This window comes from Rhinatrema bivittatum, chromosome 3, assembly GCF_901001135.1.
Source record: "Rhinatrema bivittatum chromosome 3, aRhiBiv1.1, whole genome shotgun sequence".
Classification (NCBI taxonomy): domain Eukaryota; kingdom Metazoa; phylum Chordata; class Amphibia; order Gymnophiona; family Rhinatrematidae; genus Rhinatrema; species Rhinatrema bivittatum.
Genome location: NC_042617.1, coordinates 433,915,895 through 433,940,288, shown reverse-complemented (window position 1 = coordinate 433,940,288; position 24,394 = coordinate 433,915,895).

Genomic DNA, 24,394 nt, shown 5'->3' with positions numbered 1-24,394 from the left:
AATGAGAAAAAAGAAGTGATCTCCTGGAGGTGGTCAAGCTTCTATGGCTGATACCTAGGACATAGCCTTAGAAATGTGGACAAGAATAACTGGGAAGACTAGATGGGCTAATTGATCTTTTTCTGCTGTCATCTGCTAAGTTACTGTGTTACATGTTTGGAGCTCCTGGTCCAGCTTTGCCAAATGAGAGTAGCAGTGCACTCCATTTTAAGTGATTTTTTTTTTTTTTTTTTGCTAAACAAATGTACAAAAATGATTCTCCTTAGCAGCATTGATAAGAGACTGCTTACTGGTTTGTTTATATTTTAAATATGCATTTTGGGCATATTTAACATTTACAAATGTTCTCTTTCCATTCTGTGTCTATAGGGGGAAAAAAAAAGGATAATAAATTAGAGCCACGTTCAGGCCCTCTAATATTTTCTCAAATCAAGAGGGTCTTATAAAAGAAATGTCGGAGCGATTAAATTGCCTGTAAATATTCCTTCTCCTGGAACTGCTGTGCAAGGCGTTCCATTCATAAATGCAGAATTAGTGAACCTTTTCATTTGTTGTGGCACTGTTTGCAACACTTCCGTTCCCAGCGGGATGTGCAGCTTGGATGATCTGTCTCTGCTGACTTTTCCCCCTTGCTGCTCGCCTTCCATTCCCAAAGGTCATTTTACTGGAGTGTTGTAAACAGGACACACCAGATCTATACCTGGTGCCTTCTCCTGAATGTGTTTGTCGAGCTGTCTGAATGATCTCCTTTCAATAATAAGCTTGCTTTTCTCATTTTAACATAACAATTGCGCTAGTTATTCAAAACAAGTGTTTCTAGGATTGGAGCGTAAGCTGTAACTCAGCTTTGCATATTAATGCCATATATTGTTAATGAAAGGAATTATGTTCTCAGAACACTGCACAGACCCAGTTACTCTTTTCAATGTCTGCTCACACTTTTCACAGGATCAGTAAGGTTATTACTAAAAAGATAGGCAACATAATGTAGTTGCCAATTACCCTTCATTTCAAGGAAGCATTTCTCGTAGTGTCTGACATTCCCCATCCCTTGAAAGGTTATCCCAGTTCCAGTCTTATTTAACTCTCTTGCAGCACATTTGAAATTAACTTCCAACTAGTTTTAAATTCATTGCGTAATAGTTGAAGACAATTTGGCAGATATTAAGTGGCTTAGGATCTGTTTTGAAACTCATTGAAAGTTAAATGTGGAAAGTAATAAAAATATTCAGTTTGGTTGGTGCCAAAAATTGCTTGTCTACAGAGTTTCAACATGCACAGTAACAGTGTGTAGTGAACTAGGAAAAACATGGTTATATAACATATGTGTGTGCGTACATATATTTTATTTATTTATTTAAGTTCTTTTATATACCGAAGTATAGCAGATTGCCTTCACTCCGGTTTACATTGTAACAATTCATACAAGAAACACAGGTTTTTTTTTTTGGTTTTTTTTAACCCATAATGTAGGAACAGAAAAAAAAACTCAGCAGAGGTAGAGTAAAACAAGTTAGCAGTATACAATTTACATCTTAAGTTAAATATATATATTTATGTATGTAAGTGATTGATATACAGTGATGGTGAATGATTGTGAAGCTCAGAAAAAGTGCAAGGATTTCTGGATATGGTCAAATTTTGAGCTGCATAAACCCCTTGAAGGGCTGGATATTTGACCCATGAAATGTTTTTTTTTCTGCTGCAATAAAGAAAATGTGGGATAACTCATCGGATTTTCTGCAGTAGTCCATACAGAATTTTTCCTATCCAAATATTTTTGTACACCTCTGGATTTCGTAGGATTCAGGGCTTAATGATGAGTAAACTGCAGAAATAGACTACAGAACAACAGAAAAATAATTCTCTATATATGAGGAACATATATACTAGCCCCTGAATATCAGGCAGTGGGCTGTATTCTTGCAATCTTTGCCTCCTCATGTTTGTTGTTTTACTTTTTTTTGAGTCCCAAAATACATTTAACTATTCCCAGAGGAAATATCACTGGCTGAAAAGAACAAGTAATATGCCTAGGAGAGAAGGTAATTCAGTTTGGGGAATTTTACTGCAAAGCAATATTCAAAGCATTTCTGCCTGGGCTCTTTGATTATGTCCCACCCTGTTCCCAGGTAAAAGGTGCATGCATCAGATCTGATGTTAATGCATGCATTAATTCACACCATGTATACTTTTATTCATATACTATGGAAAAAGTCCAGGAGGGAAGGGGAAGGGGGAGAATGGAACAATTAGTGTAGTTTTGATTATCAAAGCTACACATATGTTTTTATTCTGAAAAATTACCCACAGAGAAAGCAGGCACAAGTTATTGTTGGTGATTTTTCCTTAGACAATACTCAAAGCGAAACTACCAGCACAGGTTTACTTTGATTATTGGTGCAAACTCTGCGGGTAAAAGTACCTGCAAAGTTAGCACCAATGCAGGCACTTTTGATCATTGCCCCCCCCCCCCCCCCAAAAAAAAAAAAAAAAGACAAAGAACAGAAGAAATGCCATACTGGGTCAGATCAAGGGTCCATCAATCCCAGTATCCTGTTTCTAACAGTGGCCACTCTAGATTACAAGTACTTTGATCCCAATAATTAGGTAAAATTATAAACGGATAAAATTTAAGGAATGAGCAAAACATAATATTCCAAAATATCCAACCCATGTGATCAATTCACCTAACCAGAGGCCAAAAGGAGATTGTGGCAAATAGTTATTTGGGAAGACAGGCAAATAAAAAAGATGCAATTTAAGGGTCTGATTTTCTAAGCCTTTTTTTCCATGGTCTATGAGAAGAAAGCTTAAAGCGTCAGACCCTAAACTGGAGCACAGGCTGCATGGGACTTCAGATAGCTATGATTGGGCAATAAAGGGAAGATAACTTCCAAACAACTGTGTGCGGCTGTATATACACATGTATGTGGCAGCACATAACATTTCATAACACACACGAATGATATATGCTCATTTTATAAAATACGCATACCTCTATCCTGCAACATACAGGCATATGTAGGCTTAGGCACGAATGTATGCAATGCACTGAAACATGTATATCAGTGCATTCAATGTGCATACTTTACCCACCTATTTTAAAAACGTACGTGTGCTCATTTTCCATGTAAAAGTAAAGTAGGGCCTATCCATTCAAGTTCAGATTTACTCAGGTAAGTTGGTGTATTTTATAATGTGTGCATCAATGAAATTACCAGTTTTACCAATTAATCTGCCAGTTTGCCCAGTCCATCTGCAGCTCATCGAGACTCTCCTGGTTCTTCAGCTTGAACTCTCCCCCAGTCCATCCAGACCTCCCATCCGGTCAGTACTTCCTAATAAACATGTTTAATATAATCTATGGCAGATAATTAGCAGGTGTAATTAAAATCTACCTCATAATGAACAAGGCCTTACTTAAATTATAACTGAGTTCTAATATTGTGGATTCCACAAAATTGTAATTTAAGTGAGGCCTTACTGCTGAGCTATTTTTTTGCTAGCAGACTCATTGATTAACTGTTTACTGGAATTATGTTCTCAGAACATAATTTTTCTGCTATTGAATTTTGAGCATTTGGGGCTTATCCCACAATTTAGCTAGGGCCCTAAGAATGAAACATTTGGACCCTGCTTGTCTTCAAGATGTGAAATGTATTATCAGTCTCGATACAGTATTCCTTATCTGACATACAAAGTCACTAGGTGATGTTTTGTCCCCTGTAGTAAAAGGATACACACTTCATTAATCGTGCATAGGCTGTGATGTAAGTATGAAATAAAGGCAAGAAACTTAAAAGCATTTGCCCAAACTTCAATCTCCATTTGCATATTCTGAAATACTTCTTTCACCCTGGCCTCATAGGTTATAATGACGACTAGTGATTCTATGGGTTTATAAAATGCAAATTTAGGGGTTCATTTTCAGAAAATTAGGGGTTTTTTTGGTGACTACCAAAACTAGGTGATTATCAGTGTTTTCACAGCATGAATTAAAATTTTAGATACATTTTTTAGCTGGATTCAATTTAATAAGCAGTAAATCTGTTTATCTTAAAATCTTTATGTGCTGTACTGTGCAGTGTTATGTAAGTGGTTTCGGTGGGGGTGGCAGGGTGTATGTGTGTGTGTGTGTTTGTGTATGACTGTGTTTGGTGAGTGCCTACTTGTGTGCATGAGAGCATGTGGGGGAATGTTTGAGTGAATGAATATGTGAGAGAGAGAGAGAGAGAGAGAGAGAGAGAGAGAGAGAGAATACATATTGTGTGACCCTCCCCCCATTCTACAACATTCTCAGAGTGGTTGGTCATCAAAAGATCTCTTTACTAGTTTTAATGTTGGGATGTTGTTTGATGTGTCAGCTGTTTTGAAATATTTTATTGGGTTTTGCGGAAATATTAACAATTATGTGGGTTTTTAATTATTGGATGTTCTGTTCATTGGCTGTTTTGAAATGTATTCCTTTTATTAATATAGTTTTACTATTATGAATGAGCAGAGCTTGGGGCAGAGTGGAGGGGGTGGAGCTTAGTTGGCCTCCCCCACCTCCCCCAATCAAAACGTCATTCCACTGCCCATGCTTTTTAAACCCAGTTATGCTAACTGCCTTATCTGCCTTATCTGCATCCTCTGGCAATGAATTCCAGAGCTTAATTGTGCTTTGAGTGAAAAAGAATTTTCTCCAATTTTTTTTAAGTGTGATACTTGCTAACTTCGTGGAGTGCCCCCTAGTCCTTGTATTACTTGAAAGAGTAAATAAATAACCAATTCACATTTACCCATTCTAGTTGGTTAGTTAGACCTGTGTAAGTTTAGGCAGATTTGCTTCCACAACCTAGCTGGTTACCTCACAGCTGAGTGGCATTTTGAATATGAACTCCAACACCCAGTGTCATAAAAACTCTGCTCCCCTCAATAGCAATCCCCCCTCCCTTCCACCTGATGTTACAATAATTCTGTATGTGACAGGAATAGCTTAGGATCAGGTCAGCTGGTAGCATTTTGAAATTGGTGCTATTGGGGCAGAAGGAAGGGATCAGCCTTGTCCGCAGGGATCAGCCTTGTCCGCAACCCTTTTTAACATATACATGCTTCCATTATGCCATCTACTAGCAGGATTAGGAATCATACATTACATCTATGCAGATGATATTCAATTAATTCTACCAATCGACGACTCAATAGAAAAAACATTAAACCTAGCTAACATGTACCTAGATATCATAAAACAACTACTAAACTGAATGGAACTAGTGATCAATATTGAAAAAACAGAATTTCTACACTTAGAAAGAAAAAATATCGAAATCATTCAAACCCCAATTATACTCAAAAATAACCAGAAAATAGAACTAGCGAAAAAAGTAAGGTACCTAGGAATAATAATGGACCCCGAAATTAATCTAAAACAACACATATTGCTGAAAGTAAAAGAAGGATATGCTAAACTCATGATCCTCAGAAAACTTAAACCATTACTAACTCTTGCAGATTTCAGAACAGTGCTTCAGGCACTAGTTTTCGCCTGTACCGATTACTGTAATGCACTTTTTCTAGGACTCCCAAATACCACAAGACCACTTCAAATTCTACAAAACACAGCAGCGAGAATACTAACTAGAAAAAGAAGAAGAGATCATATAACTGAAACGCTGGCCGAACTTCACTGGCTACCCATAGAATAAAGGATAAAATACAAAGCACTATGCACCATACATAAACTAACACATGATGAAAAAGCAGACTGGCTAAACACCGCACTCTGGGTATAAGTACCACACAGGAACCTTCGTTCAGCAAACAAATCTCTCTTAACCATTCTCTCAGTCAAGTCAGTGAGACTAACACAGGTAAGAGAGAGGGCATTGACTTTAGCAGGACCCACACTCTGGAACACAATGCCTTTAGAGACCAGATTACAGAGAGACCCCAAAACATTCAAGAGAAGTCTAAAGACATGGCTTTTTAAATAAGCCTTTTATAAAGAGACCGGAGAATAGAAAATACACTGGGATAAACAGAAGAGCACCGGCACACAGCACTATTCTCATAAATGTGCATTACAATATTTTAACATATTGAGTACACAATGGATGTAATAAGATAACACAGTAAATGTGATTTTTTTTTTTTTTTACCTGTAAAAGTACCTTCTAGGTACACCTGGCCAGAACCTACATCACTAAACATTTGTACGTATTTTTATGTTTAATGTAACCAAAACTTAATGGCACCGGTTAGAATATACTACAGTACGCTTACTCCAAACTTACTTATGTGCCTACATGTAAATCATTGTGATGGTATATAACTTAGCGATGGTATAGAAAAGACTTTAAATAAATAAATAAATAAATAAATAAATAAATAAATAAATAAATATCTTCCTTTGCAGGCAATTTGGGACAGATCTTCATAATGTAAGGGATGGGTCTTGGGAAGGGTAAGAGACACAGGAATTTACACTGATTAGACTTTAGGATGGCAGGGAGAGGGATCATGGGTTTTGCTGACTGGGCTTCAGGATAGAAGAGGACTCATGACAGCTTGGGGGAGTTCAAAGTTTTTACTGATCTGTTTTTGGGTGGGGAAAAGAGGTATCGATGATCAGGTAACAGGATTTTCATTGATTGGGAGCTGGGTGGAATAGAGAATGGAGTGGGGTTTGACTGGGGCACAGAGTTTTGTTTTAGTTATTGGGTGCTAGTTAGTGAGAGGCATTTATTATATTTGATTATCTGAGGCTTATGTTGAGATACAGGGAGATTATGGATTAGGTTGGAACTATCTCAGCACTGGAGCTTAAGGGGAAGGAGAAAAGCTGATCACTGGATCCCAAGACATAAACAAAGCTTATGTAGACCTGCCTTTAGAACATCTATGTTTTTGCACTTAACTTCTCACTCTTGACCAAGTTCTACCTCTGAGGCCACTCACTTTTTTGAATGACTAAACTTCTGCCTAGTGAAATTAGGTGGATAAATTTCACTACTCAGCTTGGTCAATTTTCAAAATGGCTACTTTAGCTGCTACTTCTGGGAATTGACCCCATAGTAAATAACTTGATTGAGGGTTTAGGGTTAATATATAGGTCTAAATAGCTTTAGTACATCTGTTTGTTTGTTTTTTAAGTACACATTTTAGAATATTCATTACTCCTGATCTGGGATTTCTATAGCAGAAACTGAAGTTTAAGGGCAGCTGAGCTTAACTACTAAATTGCTCATTTTTATAAAGGTACAAGACAAAGGTTGGAGAGTGGAATCATAAAGGTGGCAGCACATACAAAAGACAAATATTAAAGATTGCATCGACAAAATACTGTTCTTTTAAGAGCACTTTGGGGCCGATGCAATACAGTGCACTCGGCCCCAAGGCGAAGCAGGTTAAATAAGCACTAATCCACCCCCTAATGCAATAGGGGGATTAGCACCTATTTAACGTGTGTCCCACGCGGAGTGAATGGGATAGCACTCATCACATACAAATGCATGTGAATGAGGCTATTACTCATTCACTCCAAGGCAAGGAAATAGATGTGCTTCTCAGACGCACATTTATTGCTCAGCTATTAACGCCTGCCTGGAGCAGGCGTTAATAGCTGAGCGCATTGAAAAGAAGTACAGAAAAGCAGAAAAAGACCAATGCCGATATGATCGACATCGGTTTTCATAACCAGCCGGCTACGTTATGAATGCCAATGCCCGAGTTTATCGGCGTCGGTGTTCATAACCGGCAGACTGCCGGTAACTGCGGCCCCCTAATTGTAATATAGCTTGGTGCCCCCCTTGCGGGCGCCATGCGCACATTAAGAAAGCAGGTGCTGACTTTTCAGTGCCCGCTTTCCGTGCTTTTTTTTGCATCGGCCCCTTTGTGAATAGCTTGAGCTCAAAAGCAAAGGTGTTATTTGGAATTTACATAAAGCTTCAAGCATATCTGATCAATTGATAATGGTGGCGGGCGTGAGGGGGTGGGCATTCTCTTACAAATAGGGATATGCAGTCAAAATGTTTGTATCGTTTTTGCCATTTGGGGCCTCATTTTCTAAAGTATCGCAGGCCTGCGATACTTTAGAAGATGAGGGGCGGGGGGCCGAAACAGGGGGAGGGCCTGTGCTAGCCGGCAGCGATCGCACCATCGCGGTGCAATCGCTGCCAGTTTTGCACCCAATAGCGCCACCATAGGAGGTGTAGCTATTGGGAGCGAAAGCTGACGCGAAAAGGCACCTACCTTTTCGCTGTCCGCGGCGTCGGCGCAGAGTTGGCCCCAGTGACGCTCCGACTCCTCCTCTTCTGGGGCCGACTCTGCCCCAAATCTGCCCCCATCCTGGTATCGCACGTGATAAGGAACTTTTCGTGTGTGAAAGGTCCCTTATCGCGTGCGAGCGGCGTGGAAAATGAGGCCCTTGGTTTATAATTTTTTTCATTTTGCTTTGTTTTTAATGCGCAGGTAATTTTCAAAGAAGTTATGCATGGAAATGAGCATACTATCGTAGCAATTTTCTAAAGCCCATTTATGTGCTCAAAGTGCATTTACAAGTGTAAAGCCCAGTTTTAAAAGTGTAAATGGTTTTGAAAATTACCCTATAAAAACGACTCAAAAAATCCACTGCACATCCCTGCTTACTAGTGCTGTCATATAGCCTTCAGACCTTCTATTTCGACTTTTCTTTATAATTCTTTTCCTCTTTTTTTCTTTATCTTTTTATCATTTTCCTTTCCTTTTTATATTTTCTTTATTCCCCTATCCCTTTATTTTCTTTATTGTTCTGGTATAAGCATGTAAGTCAGTTAGTGAATATATTTTGCATGCTTTTTCAAAGTTCTATTTCGGAAGTGACTATAAAGCATGTAAGTTTATCATGGGATAAACATATTAATATAGATTATCAATTATCTATCTCCTGATCTGCTTATCTAGTTTACTTCCATCTCTGCTGAACTGTTTTGTGAATAGATTTCAAAAATATTCCGCAGATGAATAAGTGCAACACAAAATCACACTTGTGTATGTCAAGAAGGGTGAAATACTAAGATTGCCAAATATATAAATAAATATTTTAGAAAAACATATGGGTAAATTTTAAATGCTACACGCGGGCCTCCATGTGTGCGTGCTATCCAACGCGCGCACATGAACGCCCGATTTTACAACATGCATGCGCAGGTGTACACAGGTTATAAAATCAGGGGTCAGCACACAATTGTATACTCTGCGAGTACCGACGCCCGTGGCCTTCACCCGTTCCTTCCCAGGCTGCTCCAATTTTGGAGCAGCCTGGGAAGGAACATCCTAACCTCCTAACCTAACCTCCCTTCCCCTAACCCTCCCACCCCAAAGCCCTATCCTAACCCGCTGACCTTTATCTTACCTCTTGTGCCTGCCTTGTGCCGGCAGCTTGCCGGCACGCGATCCTCCGACACAGAGGCAAATGGACGCTGTGCCGGAAGCCTCTGGTCCCGCCCCAGCCCCGGACCTCCCCACCCACTTCCCGCTCCTTTTTCGAAGCCCCATGACTTAGACACGTCCTGGGGCTTCACGCGCATCACCGGACCTTTATAAAATAGGCCCGGCACACGTAACCGCACCTGCGCATGTAAATCCTATGGATTTACGCATGTAGGGATTTGAAAATCTGGCCCATCACGGGGTAGATTTTTAAAGGATTGTGCGTGGCAAAACTGGCAGATATACGCATGACTTGGATGCTCCCGGGTCTCGCGGATTTTAAAAGACTCACAGCCACGCGTGTATCTCATGGTACACGGATAATAAAATTTTGGCAAAAGAGGGCAGGACATGGGCGTGGTCTGGAAATGGTCTGAAAGTGGCATGAGTGGACTGGGATTGCATAATACACTCATTTATGCGCACTAGTGCGCAAAGGGATCCCATAACCGCGTGACTTGCTTCTGTTATAGGCTGTTTGTAAATAGGTAAATAAAAAAAAAAAAAAGGTAGTTAGCAGTGTTTTAAGGGTCGGGGTTAGTAGGGTAAAAGGAAGGCTAGTTAGATGGGAGGTTTAGGAAGTCCTCTCTTTTACTGGGACGAACAAGGAGAGAACTGGGAAATAGGCTGCATGCATCTACTAAAATCTCCACCATTTACGTGCTAAAGATGGCATTTGCACACACATGCGCACATTGATATAAAATCATGTGTGCACACACACATGTTATAAAATTGGTACGCCATGTGTGCTCGCCGGCAAATGCGCGCACATGTGCACATGCGCGTCACTTTGAAAGTTACCACTTAAATTAATAAAAAGAAAATCTTAGTAAGTGGGGGCCCACGACTCTGCCTTTGTATTTTTTCTCTGCATCAGCACTTCACTGGCTATATCCTTTGAATATAACTGATTAAGGGCATAGTTATCTAGCTATATGTACCCAGATCACTGAAACCTAGCCAGTAATATTCAAAAGTAGCTGGTTAGGTTTCAAAGTTTTCTGGTTACATATACATGGATGACATTCTTTGGGAATATTCATTCAGTGGAACATTTATCCTTCTCAATTTCCCTATTAATTAATCATTTTAGGATTTTTTTTAATATTGGTCTCTAGGCCATTTAGTGGACAAGTTATCTGACTAAGGTTAGTGGATCTTGGGTAGTGGATCATTCTGAAGAACAATTTCCTCTCTCTGATTCTGAATAGAAAACCTGGAAAAAGACTCCAAATGAGAATAGGCTCAGTAGAGATGTGCATTCGTTTTTCCCAAATTAGACAATTTTAACAAAATTGTCTAATTCGGCATGGTTTAGGGGCAACAAAATCTGAAAAGAATTTTTCCGAAATTTCAGAAAAATTAATATTTCGGGTTAGTGTGCACTAACCCGAAAATCGGGGACCCATGAAACCCTCCCTCCCCCTTCCTAACCTCTGGAAAAATGAAGTTTCCCAAGGTTCACCGAAAACAAAGCCCAAAACAATATTTAAAAACTATGCACATCTCTAATAGACTGTATTATAGGCTTGATTCCAAACCGCTCTGTCCTTACTGTTCATGAACAATTTACCCAGATTGCTTTCTACAGGTAATCAATGAGTTCTAAAATTCTTAGATTCTGTGATAAGCATATTATACTACAGCATGCCAGCACCCACTTCCTTTTTTAGGACTTGTATTTCATGTCATACCACTCTCTTCACCAATGAAAGAAACTCCATAGTACTCACTCTTGAGGTATTAGTTCAATGATGCTTCTAAAAGGAGAGTCTTGGTGTCTTGTAGGGATGTGAATCGTTTTTCAACGATTAAAATTATCGTCCGATAATGTTTATATCGTCTTAAATCGTTATAGAACACGATACAATAGAAATTCTAACGATTTATCGTTAAAAATCGTTAAATCGTGTTAGTGCGCACTAACTCGAGTTAGTGCGCACTAACTCCCCGTTAGTGCGCACTAACTCGATTTAGTGCGCACTAACTGAAAATGATACAAATAAACACTTTCCAGGTCACTGAAGGTCAGTTAGGAATGAATATGTGTTCCTATTGGCTGGCTGCCCTCTTATCTATTGATGTTACCAAGGTTACCACTGAGGTGATGGTTGGGGGGATGGGAAATGGAACTGGAAACTAACGAACACCAACAGAAAATGAAACAAAGTGTTCACACTTCCCAGGTCAGTAAAGGTCACTTAGGAATGAATATGTATGTATGTATTCCTATTGGCTGGCTGTGCTCTTATCTATTGATGTTACCAAGGCTAATACTGAGGTAATGGTTGGGGGGATGTGAAATGGAAACAGTTGGAAGCTTGACAAAAAAAGTAATGTAATGATCAGCACTCACGTGACTAGAACTTGTTTGTTTATTATTTTTGTTAGCAGGCACCTGAAATGCTAGTGCATGTTGAATTTGCCAATCACTGTGCATTTTAGAAAGGTGGTCCTGGCTGGAACTGTACACAGTTCAAATATATGTAATTGATTGTTGGTAAGTGTATTTTTTAAGTAGCCACACTGGCACAAGTATGTTTACTTTTCCTCCTACTTAACTCACTAGCTCAGCTTTGTAAGAAGGGCTTCTCTGCTTGTGTGTTGTTTTTGTTTGGTGTGAGGAGAGCAGAAACATCAGATCTTTATTCAATCTACTACAGTCATCTCTTACAGTGCCCTATCCCTATTAATACCAGGAGTGTTGTGATCTTCCTGCACACAGTGCCCTAACCCTGATACCAGTCTGAGACAGCTCCCTCCCTGCATTACTAGTGAGAGGCTGGCTTCACAGACAGGGGGGAGCTGCCTGACCCTCACTCCTGACTTCCCCCATGTCCCAGCTAGTGAATGGTGTGTGGGTGAGGGGGGGGGGGGAGGATGGTGAAGTCTGAGACAGCTCCCTCCCTGCATTACTAGTGAGAGGCTGGCTTCACAGACAGGGGGGAGCTGCCTGACCCTCACTCCTGACTTCCCCCATGTCCCAGCTAGTGAATGGTGTGTGGGTGAGGGGGGGGGGGAGGATGGTGAAGTCTGAGACAGCTCCCTCCCTGCATTACTAGTGAGAGGCTGGCTTCACAGACAGGGGGGAGCTGCCTGACCCTCACTCCTGACTTCCCCCATGTCCCAGCTAGTGAATGGTGTGTGGGTGAGGGGGGGGGGGGAGGATGGTGAAGTCTGAGACAGCTCCCTCCCTGCATTACTAGTGAGAGGCTGGCTTCACAGACAGGGGGGAGCTGCCTGACCCTCACTCCTGACTTCCCCCATGTCCCAGCTAGTGAATGGTGTGTGGGTGAGGGGGGGGGGGGGGAGGATGGTGAAGTCTGAGACAGCTCCCTCCCTGCATTACTAGTGAGAGGCTGGCTTCACAGACAGGGGGGAGCTGCCTGACCCTCACTCCTCCGGGGTATTGTGATCTTCCTGCACACAGTGCCCTATCCCTGATACCAGGGGTGTTGTGATCTTCCTGCATGCAGTGCCCTATCCCTATTAATACCAGGAGTGTTGTGATCTTCCTGCATGCAGTGCCCTATCCCTATTAATACCAGGAGTGTTGTGATCTTCCTGCATGCAGTGCCCTATCCCTGATACCGGGATGTGTGCAAGAAGATCACAACACCCCCGGTATCAGGAATAGGGCACTGTGTGCAGGAAGATCACAACACCCCCAGTATCAGGAATAGGGCACTGTGTGCAGGAAGATCACAACACCCCTGGTATTAGGGATAGGGCACTGTGTGCAGGAAGATCACAACACTCCTGGTATTAATAGGGATAGGGCACTGTGTGCAGGAAGATCACAATACCCCTGGTATCAGGGTTAGGGCACAAGTTCTAGTCACATTGACTGATCACATTACTTGTTTTGTCAAGCTACCAACTGTTTCCATTTCCCATCCCCCATATACTGTCAGTAGGAAACTTGGTAACATGAATAAATAAGAGGGCAGCCAATAGGAATACATATTCATTCCTAAACTGACCTTAACTGACCTGAAAAGTGTCAAATTGTATCATTTTCAGTTAGTGCGCACTAACTCCCAGGTGGTGCGCACTAACTCCCGTTAGTGCGCACTAACTCAAGTTAGTGCGCACTAATCGGAAAAAACGATTTTTAACGATTTTTTAACTAAAAAATCGTGCCTAAGACGATTTTCTTGGCCTGCCACACGATTTCTATCGTTAAGACGATATGGAAAACGATTCACATCCCTAGTGTCTTGCACGTATACCTCCAGAAGCATTGAGGTTGTTCAGCAAAGAAGTTACGTATCTCTTTCCTATTCCATGTTGGCTTCTAATCAAACACTCCTTTTCAATAGACTACAGTACTTTTTTAACTAACAACTTTCTGATATCTCTGGGGCATGCCTAGATGAACCCCGGCTGGACCACTAGTTGTTCCTGCAGAGGGTTATTTGGAACATACCAAGAGAAAGGAGTTACACATCCACAATTCTATCAGTCCCCATAGCCTCTTTCTTACCTTTAGTCATGCACTTCTTGTTTTAAAGTGGAAACATACAGGTAGAATGAGTAGACCGTGAGGACTAGCAGCAGCTGCAGCACTGTGCATGCTCTGAGTCTCTATGGTTTGTGGTGCTTCAGGATCAATAGGAAAGAGAGAGGGGGAGAAAGGGTGGAGAAGGATGGGAAGGAGAGAGGTGAGAGTGGAGAAAGGAAAGAGATTAGATGGGAGGAGAAAGATGGAAGACAGAAGATGAAGATGGAGGATTGCTCCCCTGGTTCTCCCCTTAGCTATGACAACCATCCCCTTGTGCTTGACTTTCTTTTGTACAGCTTTCAACAAAAGAGGAAGAGCCATGAGGGAAAGGGAAGTGTTCATTCCCAGTTTACCATGCATGCATTATTTTGTGTTGGCTGCACATGCTATTTAGTGATCAGATAGACACAGTGCAAAGGCATTATACTTTTAGGGTTATTATATACATGTTAAAAAGTATGTGTGTATGTGTACACAATAAATGCTACATTTTAACAGGTGTGTTCAGAAATTTAGTGAGCCAGGGTGCATGTTAACATTTTTAACACATGCTTGCTAAAAAAATGTTTAGTGTGACTTTCAGTGCATATAACACTTGTATTTTGTATAACACTCACCTCTAGATTCATCAAAATGTGTTAATAATACCTGTGATAAGATAACATACTGCTTTGCATGGGGGGGAGATGGAGGGGGGAGAGAGAGAGAACCTATCTATAAGGCCTGTATAGTAGTCAAGTATTTATATCTCTACAGGAGGGCCATCTAATAGTTCAAGGTGCGGTGTTGATGGTGGTTTAGGGTTTAGGGGCCAGTTTCTCATGTAGAGTGAGACATACGAACAGCATAATACACCTCGTGAATATTTGATATCATTTGGAGTGAGGAAAATCTCACAAAGATGCCATGTCTACTATGTTCTCTCACCCTAGCTTGATGGACTCTATAAACAGGGTACCATAATGCGTCATGGCGTTAATGCGTTAATGTGTGCATTAACACCATAACACATTTTGAAGAATGACCCAGTCAGTTTGGAAGCAATAATTAATGCCAAGTAAAACAAAGGGTCAGATCTTCTAAATAGGGATATTTTTGTTTCATGTCATTTTCAAGATGAAACACTACAAAATGAATTTATTTTCATTTAATTCTTTTAACTTGCACTATTTTTATAGTATATGTCATTTTTAAACAGCAGGCACTAAAATATTTTGTGTGCACTTATTTGCAAAAGAATCGGTGAAGTAAAAACTGCACATTGAGAAAATAATCACACATTAAAAACTCAGAGTAAAATACAACAAAAACATTAAAAATAGAAAAAAACCCCATGAAATAAAAACTATGCAAAAATAAGTTTCCATACTCAAACTGATCACTTAGTACCCTGCTTTGAATCTGTAGGAAATATAATTTGCATTTCTGTTACAAATATTATTAAACTATTGCTTCTTGTTTTTGTCTTTTAATAGTTTGTCATTGCTTGCATTGCTCTGAATTTTTTTTTTTTTTTTGCTATCTGTAGCCTTGTTTTTTCTTTGCCTTCTAGATTTACTTCTCCCCTTAGGCCTCTAAATGGAGGCCTGTGAAGATTTTTAGGACTTCCATTAAAAAAAAAAAAGCACATAAGAAATTATTATAAACTATTAGACCCCAAGATTCATCAAAAAGTCTTAATAATGCAGTGATAACAAAAATGGGTGGGTTTAGGGAAATTTTGGAGTTACCACACAGTGTTCTATATTACCCCAGTGTGTAGTAAGTTTACTTTGTAGTGCAATAAACCCTATTTTTTGTATTCTGCCTGGGGTGGGGGGGGGAGAGAGAGAGAGAAAATCCATCTACAAGGCCTGCAAAGTAGTGAAGTATTTATATCTCTATAGGAGGGATTTAGGGGCCAGTTTCGCATGTAGAGTGAGACGTACGAACAGCACAGTTCACCTCAGTGAAGATTTTACATCATTTGGAGTGAGGAAAGTCTAACACAGATGAGATTTTGAATTATGTTCTTTCACCCTAGCTTCATGGACTCTATGAAATTAATCGCAAGTTGCATTATGGCCACTAGGGATGTGCAGACAAAAAGTTTATGTTCATAAGTCCATAAGTCGAAAAGGGGGGTCAATTTCGGTCAATATGGACATATGGAGAATTCCATAAGTTGAGTCTATGTCCATACGTGCACCGGTTCCCTAAATAAAAATTTAAACCCCTCACCCTCCTTAATCCCCCTCCAAGACTTACCAAAATTCCCTGGTGGTCCAGCGGGGAGTCAGGAAGCCATTCCTCTATTCCTTTGCGAGGAGCACGTGACGTCCGCGTCATGTCGGAGTGACGCGGCCGTCACGTGGTCCACCGCGGTTCCATTCCCGGACCCCTCGTTGGACACAAACGGAACTTTTGGCCAGCTTGGGGGGGCCTCCTGACCTCCCCAAGCTGGCCAAAAGTTCCGTTTGTGTCCAACGAGGGGTCCGGGAGCGGTGTCCAACGGGGGGGCCTCCTGACCTCCCCAAGCTGGCCAAAAGTTCCGTTTGTGTCCAACGAGGGGTCCTGGAGCGGAACCGCGGTGGACCACGTGACGACCGCGTCACTCCGACGTGACGCGGACGTCACGTGCTCCTCGCAAAGGAATAGAGGAATGGCTTCCTGACTCCCCGCTGGACCACCAGGGAGTTTTGGTAAGTCTTGGGGGGGATTAAGGAGGGTGAGGGGTTTAAATTTTTATTTAGGATCAACGATCGCGATTTCCAACGCATTCTTATTCAACATAGCTATGTTGAATAAGTTGGAAATCCGATCGTTTTCGCCTCATCACTTTTTTAAGTTAAAAAAAAAAAAAAGTAGCGTTTTACATATAAGTTCAAAACGAATGCACACCCCTAATGGCCACTTCAGGCATATCGCACAGCTTAACACCAGGGAAAAAGGTGTAGTTATTTTTGGCATTAAGACCGTGCGATAGCATGCGTTATGCTAATGCACGGAGTGAAATGTCTTCTAATTTAACTAATTCCCGCCCAAAACTCCTCCCCGATCACACCCCTCCCCAAAACATTTGCATTCACGTCCTGCACTACAGCATTTTTTGCATGCATTAAGGCATTAACACATGTGTTAAAGCCAAAACGCATTTTGAAGAATGATGTGGATAGTTAATTATCAAAATCTGAATTACTTTTAAATTACATTTGACCTGAACAGTGGCAAAATAGATGAAGAAGGCTTAGTTTAGATCTTAGTTTTGCAAATAAATTCAATCCCAGCAGCTTTCCATTCCTTGCTTCAGAATTCATCCATTGTATGCAAAAGTCAGATTTAAGGATTGGCAATATTAGGCATAATGATTTAAAGTTACTAAGACCAAGACTCTAATTTCCTACAACTTCAAGAATGGAAAAAATCTCACAAAAAAACCTGTATACCAAAAAATTGTACAAAAAAGCACTGTTAAACTTTTGCCCTAAGTGCTAAATTTAAGAATCAGGAAAAAGTCCAGCGCATTTGCAATTTTTCTACTTGGAACAATTATTCTAGGTATTTTTTTCAATTTTACATTGATATATCATAGACAAGCATTTTATTTCTATTGACTTTCTGCATATTTTGGATTTGTTAGAAAAAAATACAGTTTTTCAACAAGCAAAGTTATTTAAAGTCTTAGGGGGTCATTTTCCAAGGTGTTATTGCGGGAGATAAATTCGCAAATCGCACTAACAGCTGTTAACGCGATTTGCGAATGCAAATTCGTAATTTTATATTCAGGGGTGGAGTATATGTAAAATGGGAAACAGTTATCGTGTGCCGCGAAACAGCTGCAGTGTTAGCACGGCTCTGTGGCTAATAGTTACAACACTTTCATTTGTGTTACGGGCCAGTAAAGGGTTACTGTGGTCCACAACAATTCCAGAGAGCAAGAGAGAGTGAGAGCCTTGTTATAGTGCCTATGCACTACAGGTATTTGTATCCCTATGGGAGGGCCACCTAGTAACTCGAGGTGGGGATTAGGTATGAGCGTAGGGGGTTGGGGGCCACTTTCACATTCAACATGAGACGTACGGAAAGAACAGTGGTCTCTAGTGAAGATTTGCTGGCCGTCGGAGTGAGGAAACTCACTCCAAGAAGAGATTTGGGCAACGTTCTCTTCACCTAGCTTGTTGTTGCCCAGGTAGAGTGTCCATCAAGCTAGGTGGAGAGAACATTGCCCAAATCTCTCTCTCTCTCTCTCTCTCTCACAATTGCTCAGTTTCATATAACATGTTGCTTGCAGCACTGCGAAGATTCATTGGTTTATCGCGCTGCACAAAAAATGCCTTATTTGCATGGGACACGCCCCCTCATGCGTTACCACTGCGATATTGGAAACTGCGTGCCAAAGCTGGAAGATACACACATGTATCGGCCCAGCGTGCGCCATATGGATTTTAAGAGGTGCCCAGTAGGGGTGTATCTCCTGGTACATGAGAACATGTATTTTCATAAAAGGGGCGGGGAGTAGGCATGGTCTGGGTGGGGCATGGGTGGGGCATGAGCATCCCAGGGAATATGAATGAAACCAGAGCATAAATATTTATGCACATCGGTGCACACCGGGGCTCCTATCTGTGTAACTTTACTTCTGCTATGGACGGCATGTAAGTCATGAAACAAAAAATCTAGGCTAGTCAGCAGGGGTATAGGGGTCGGGGTTAATAGGGTACAAAGGAAGCAAGGTAGCTAGGGGGTTTAGGAAGTCTTCCTCTTTACTTGGGCAAACTGGGAATGAATTAGGAAACAGGTAATTGTGTCGGCACACGCGTCTACTAAACCCCCCCCCTCCTTACACAAATTGAGGTGGCATTTGCTGGCACATGCGAGTGTCAATGTAAAATCATGCGCACATGTATGCGCATATAGCTGTTTTTATAATAGGCATGCATATATGTGTGTATGTTATAAAATCAGTGCATCCATGTGCACGAGCCGATAAACATGCACGTGTACTCCCATGCATAGATCTTAAAACTCACCTTACAGATTTCAGCTATTTTACAGACTAAGCCACCTTTGCTAAGTTTTATTTATTTGATTTTTATTTCTCAAGTCTTCTATACCACACAAACAGCAAGCTGACCAAAGCGGTTTAGAAAATAAATAAATAGATACAATAAATACAATAAAAACAGAGCAATCATATAAAATCTAATGGCCTGATTTTAAAAGCTGTACGTGTGTGCTAACCAGGAGATACACGTCTGGCCGGGCTGCGTGCACCGCAGGCTTTTTCCAAGGTCCATGGCCATGTAAGAATCAGCTAATCAAAAAACGACAGGCCGAGGGCAGGGTCTCGGCAGGGAGTGGGCGGGCCGGGACAGTGCCTAATGGCATTGTCCTGCTAAAGTGCGCCAGCAGCTGGCCGGCCCGCCCAATCTACTACTGCTGTAGAGAGCAGGTAAGTATAAAAACAAACAAAAAAAGAGTGATAGAGGGGTTTTAGGATTGGGGAGGATAGGGTAAAAGGGAGACAGGTTAGCTAGGGGGTTTAGGAAGTTCCCTCCCAGTCCACTCTTTTATTGGAGCGGACTAGGATGGAATTGGGGAAGGCCCTACCATGTTCTTGTGTGCTTGTTTGAAAATTGGCACATCCATGTGCACGCACCTGGAACTACACAAACATGGATGCCTGCACGTGGGTTTTAAAATTGACCTTTAAAATTCTAATTAAGCATGGAAATAACTGTGCCTTCAATTTTCTTCTAAAAGCAAATAATTTTCCTCCAATCTAATACCCACTGATACTGAGTTCCCACATTCTGGCCAAAATACTGAAAACATCCTCTTCTTTGAGCCCTCTTTTTTCACTTGCCTCACTCCAGGGACCATGAACAACGGACCTTTTGATGAATGCAAAATCTGCTGTGGCACAAAGCTCTGAACTTTGGCCTGGATTTATCAAAATGCACTAAATATCGCCTGCACTAGAAAAAGGGGTGTGTTTTGTGGTAATAGGCAGTTTATTGCAATTTGTGTCAATATTTTATGTGAATATCTAAGTTACTGCAAATTGTAATAACTTTTTTGCACTTTGAGATAAGTGCCAGAATGTGGTATTTCCTACATACAACCACTGGGCTGACCATGTTTACTAGGAGGGTCATCAAATCTTCACAAGAGAGCACTGTTCTGTTCGTACATCTCACTTTGAATGTCAAAGTGGCCCCTAACCCCTACACTAATACCTAAACCTCACCTCTAGTTACTAGGTGGGCCTCTCATTGAGATATAAATACCTATCTAAGGTGAGGGCATCATGGCTAGTCTCTCTCTCTCTCTCTCTCTCTCTTTCACCTCAAAACCACTCCAACAGGCATTTGAGAACACATCACAAAATGCTATAAAGGCTTAACACTACTGAAAAAGGTATAGTTAAAGCCATGCAATAGGGCTTCACAAAACAGTAAATCCCACTCCTCTTCTTTTTCAGATTTGCATCACACCATACGATATGGTGCTATCGCATGCATTAACGATGCTTTTCGCATGCGATAAGCCCTTAATGCATGCGAAAACGCCTTATAGCATTTTGATAAATTACCCTATTTGTTTATTAACTAAATTGCACCCTGGGCCGGATTAAAGTCATGATCTTGAACATGATCCTCTCCTTAACAAGAAACCAACACAATTCCACCAGCAGGGGTTTAGCACTTGTTCATCTCGGGCAGTCATACACCAGTTTGGCTGCCATATTTTGCATCACCTGTAGGTGTTGTAAATTTTTTATGGTAATTCTTATCAACATTCCATTACAGTAATCAAAAGGTACAGTAACTATTATCATTCTGAATATCTCAAAACTCACTCTGTTCCTTATTTTCCTCAATTGTCTCAACTTTAAGAATATTCTCCTCATTAACAAAGAAATATGAGATGCAGATGTTAATTGGTCATCATATTGCACTCCCAGATTCCAAACTTCCAAACTATTACTACAAATCTGCTTACCAATCTTCAACCCCAAAGTTCTTTAAGGGGCTAAAATTAGTGAAAACCATCCATTCTGTTTTACCCTCATTGAAAAGCAAAGTATTCTCGCATAACCAATTCCCCAGAAATTGTAATCCCTCTTGAACCTTACCTATAAACAGCTCTAGATCTTTCCCTAATGGGCATGTGGATGATTGTGTGCCCTAATGGGCACACAATCATCCACATATATCTACCCCCTAAAATCCAGGGTGTGTGTCAGGCATCCCAGCAGTTGTATGTACATGTTAAAAAGGAGCAGAGATAAAGGGGAGCCTTGTGGAACCCCACAATTCAAATTATAGGCCTCAGCCCTCTTGTCCTTACATGTACATCTAACAATCTGTCTTGAAAAAAGGTGGAAATCCAATCTAAAATTTTACCAGACAACTCCAGATCCCTACATCTATCAATTAAGATCCAGTGACCTACCAGGTCAAAAGTGCTTGTAAGGTCTAATAAAACTAAACCAACTGATTCACCCTTATCCAAATTCTTTCAACTCAGATCATTCAGTGCTATTAATACTGTTTCTGTACTGTAACCAGTATGAAAACCTGACTGAGATTTGCCTAAAATATGACTCTCCTTCAAATATCTTGTCAACTGAACTGTAACTACTTTTTCTAGGACTTTAGCCAAAAAAGGACTGTTGGCCACTGGTTGAGAGTTTACCACTAATTCCCTGTCAACCCCTACCTTTTTTAAAAGGGGGTGTATTATGATGTTTTTCAACAGCCCTGGGAAAACTCCCATATTCAGGGACCTATTATCGATTGCAACCCTACCAACTGATCATCTGGGAGATTTCTTATCAAATATGATGGACATGGATCCAAACAGCATGTAGTTGGATTACAACTTTGCAATATCCCTTTAAGCTCTAACTGACCTAATTCCTCAAAAAAAACAAAACAACCCATACCGTCACCTCTTCTTGGCTGCATCATCTCCTCCACATCTAAGAAAGTAGACACTTCTCTGCTTACCTCTCAAATCTATCTGATTTTCTCCTTGATCTTATGTTTCCAAAACCAGGAAAAAGTATGACACATTGTACTTTGCAAATAGTACAATGGCACATGTGATACATTTTATTTAAATTAATAGCTAATGAACTGCATTGTGTGTCATTAGTATAAAGCCTATATCTTACCTCCAAACTTTGGAGAATATTGGCCAGAACACATTAATATTAAACAGTACTGATGAAAAGGCTAACCCCTGAGGTACATGGACCTCAGAACAAGCACCCTCAAATGATAGACAATGTGATGTCTTGGTCAGAAAAGACCTAAACAATGCCAATTCTGTTTCCCCTATTCCAATTAATCAAAGTTTTTGTGGCCAAATAGCATGATCCAAAAGGACTAGAACAGCTGTGTTTCCATTGTCAAGATATGACCTTACATCATCTAAAAGAAACACAGTATGGATTCTGGCATGCTAGTTTACCCAGGTAAATCTTTATTTACCTAGCTAAAAGTCTTTGAAAATTGTTCTCAGGGAGGGAAGTTTTCAGAAGGATTTCTGGGATTAAAGTAGTGCTTTACCTATAGAAATGGCCATTTAGAAAATTGTGTGATCTGCATATGCATAGAATTATGTGCATGCCCACAGTACTCACATAAAGGATAATTTTCAAATGAAAATGAAAATATAAAAGTGACATACTATCATAATTTTTTTCAAGCCCATTTACCTGTGTTAAGTGCACTAACCGCAGATAAAACTTATTGGCAATTTAATAGCATATACTGTAGCAATTTTCAAAGCTGTTCGTTATCTGACCAGACTTACCTAACATTTATATGGATCATGCTGAATATTGGTGCTACTCAGATATATTTAGACAATGCCCCCAGAAAGCTTCCACCTGGCCTGACACTTTATATCCTCTATATTTTACTTAGGTAAAAAGTTAACTGGGACAAACTTTGCTGGTTGGAGGGGCAGAATAGTTAAATCTCAGGGTCTGTTGGGTATCTTAAAAGTTACCTGGATAAGCCATTTTCAATAATAGCCTCATAAAGTTTATTTTTCCTTCAAAGACTTCCAACCCAATTTTTATCCATACCCTAAGTATATAAATAATAGACTTTTCAAAGTTGTTCTATTGTGTTTAATCTTTTGATTATATTAGTTAGAAATAAAAAATGAAATAATTTGAAAAACAGGATAATATAAGTTTCCAATTATATAAAAATATCACTAATGTTCAATGGAGTAAATATTCATGACTTTTGAACATCAGTCCTAATAAAATACAGTTGCATAGATGAGATGCAAAATATAGCTTTAAAAAATTACTTGCATCCATACCTGACTCATAAATTTTGATAACACAAAGATGTTTATATAAAGAGTCACTTAGCTTTTTTGTTTATTTCTCCTGTAAGGGAAAATCTTCAGAAATGAGGGATATCTTCCTTGACCACTCTCACAAGAAGAACATATAATGTGATATTTGAACCAGAATCTTCAGAAGGATAGCTGATTTAGGGGGTCATTTACCAGATGGATCGCACGCGAAAAGTCCCCTATCGCGTGAGATACCAAGATGGGGGTGGAGTTGGCCCTGGAAGAGGAGGAGTTGGGGCGTCACCGGGGCCAACTCCGCAAAGATGCCACGGATGACGAAAAGGTAAGGGCCTTTTCGCGTCCTATTTCACACCCAATAGCTACACCTTCTATGGTGGCGCTATTGGGTGCGAAACCGGCAGCGATCGCAGGACCGCCCCCCGTTTCAGCCCCCCGCCCCTCATTACCTGAAGTATCGCAGGCCTGTGATACTTTAGAAAATGAGGCCCTTAGTCTGGTGTAGCAAAAATGACAGGAGTCAGGGTGGCATCTTATGGACTAACCCATTTATTGAAGTATGAGCTTTTGAGGACAGAGTCCACTTTGTCAGATGCATTAAATTAGTCAGATCATTGTATCTTTTCACACTTACCTCAGTTGTCAGAAGGCTATACTATAATGCTATTAACCCTCTCTCCACATCATGGCCTGCCTAATTCAATGCCTTCTCTGTGTTCTGTATATATTTTACCCATTTCCTGTACATCAGTTCATGCATCTAATGAAGTGGACTTTGTCCTTGAAAGCTCATACTTCAATAAATTAGGTAGTCTATAAGGTGCCACCTGTCATTTTTTAACCAAAAATTGTCTTATGTAATTTAACTTCCATTAAATATATTAACTAGGTACTGGCCATCTGCACTTCATTAATCATTTTCCATGCAATACAATCATACTATATCCCTGTCAGTATTAAAATAAATCATGTGTTGTAGCTTTATGTCTGCATTCAATCTTCTCATATGGAGGAATCACCCAAAAACTCACATTGAAAAAATATCTATTCTGGTTGATAGTTGAAATAATAGTTATTGATATTGATCATTCTATAAACTCTTAGCTTGCA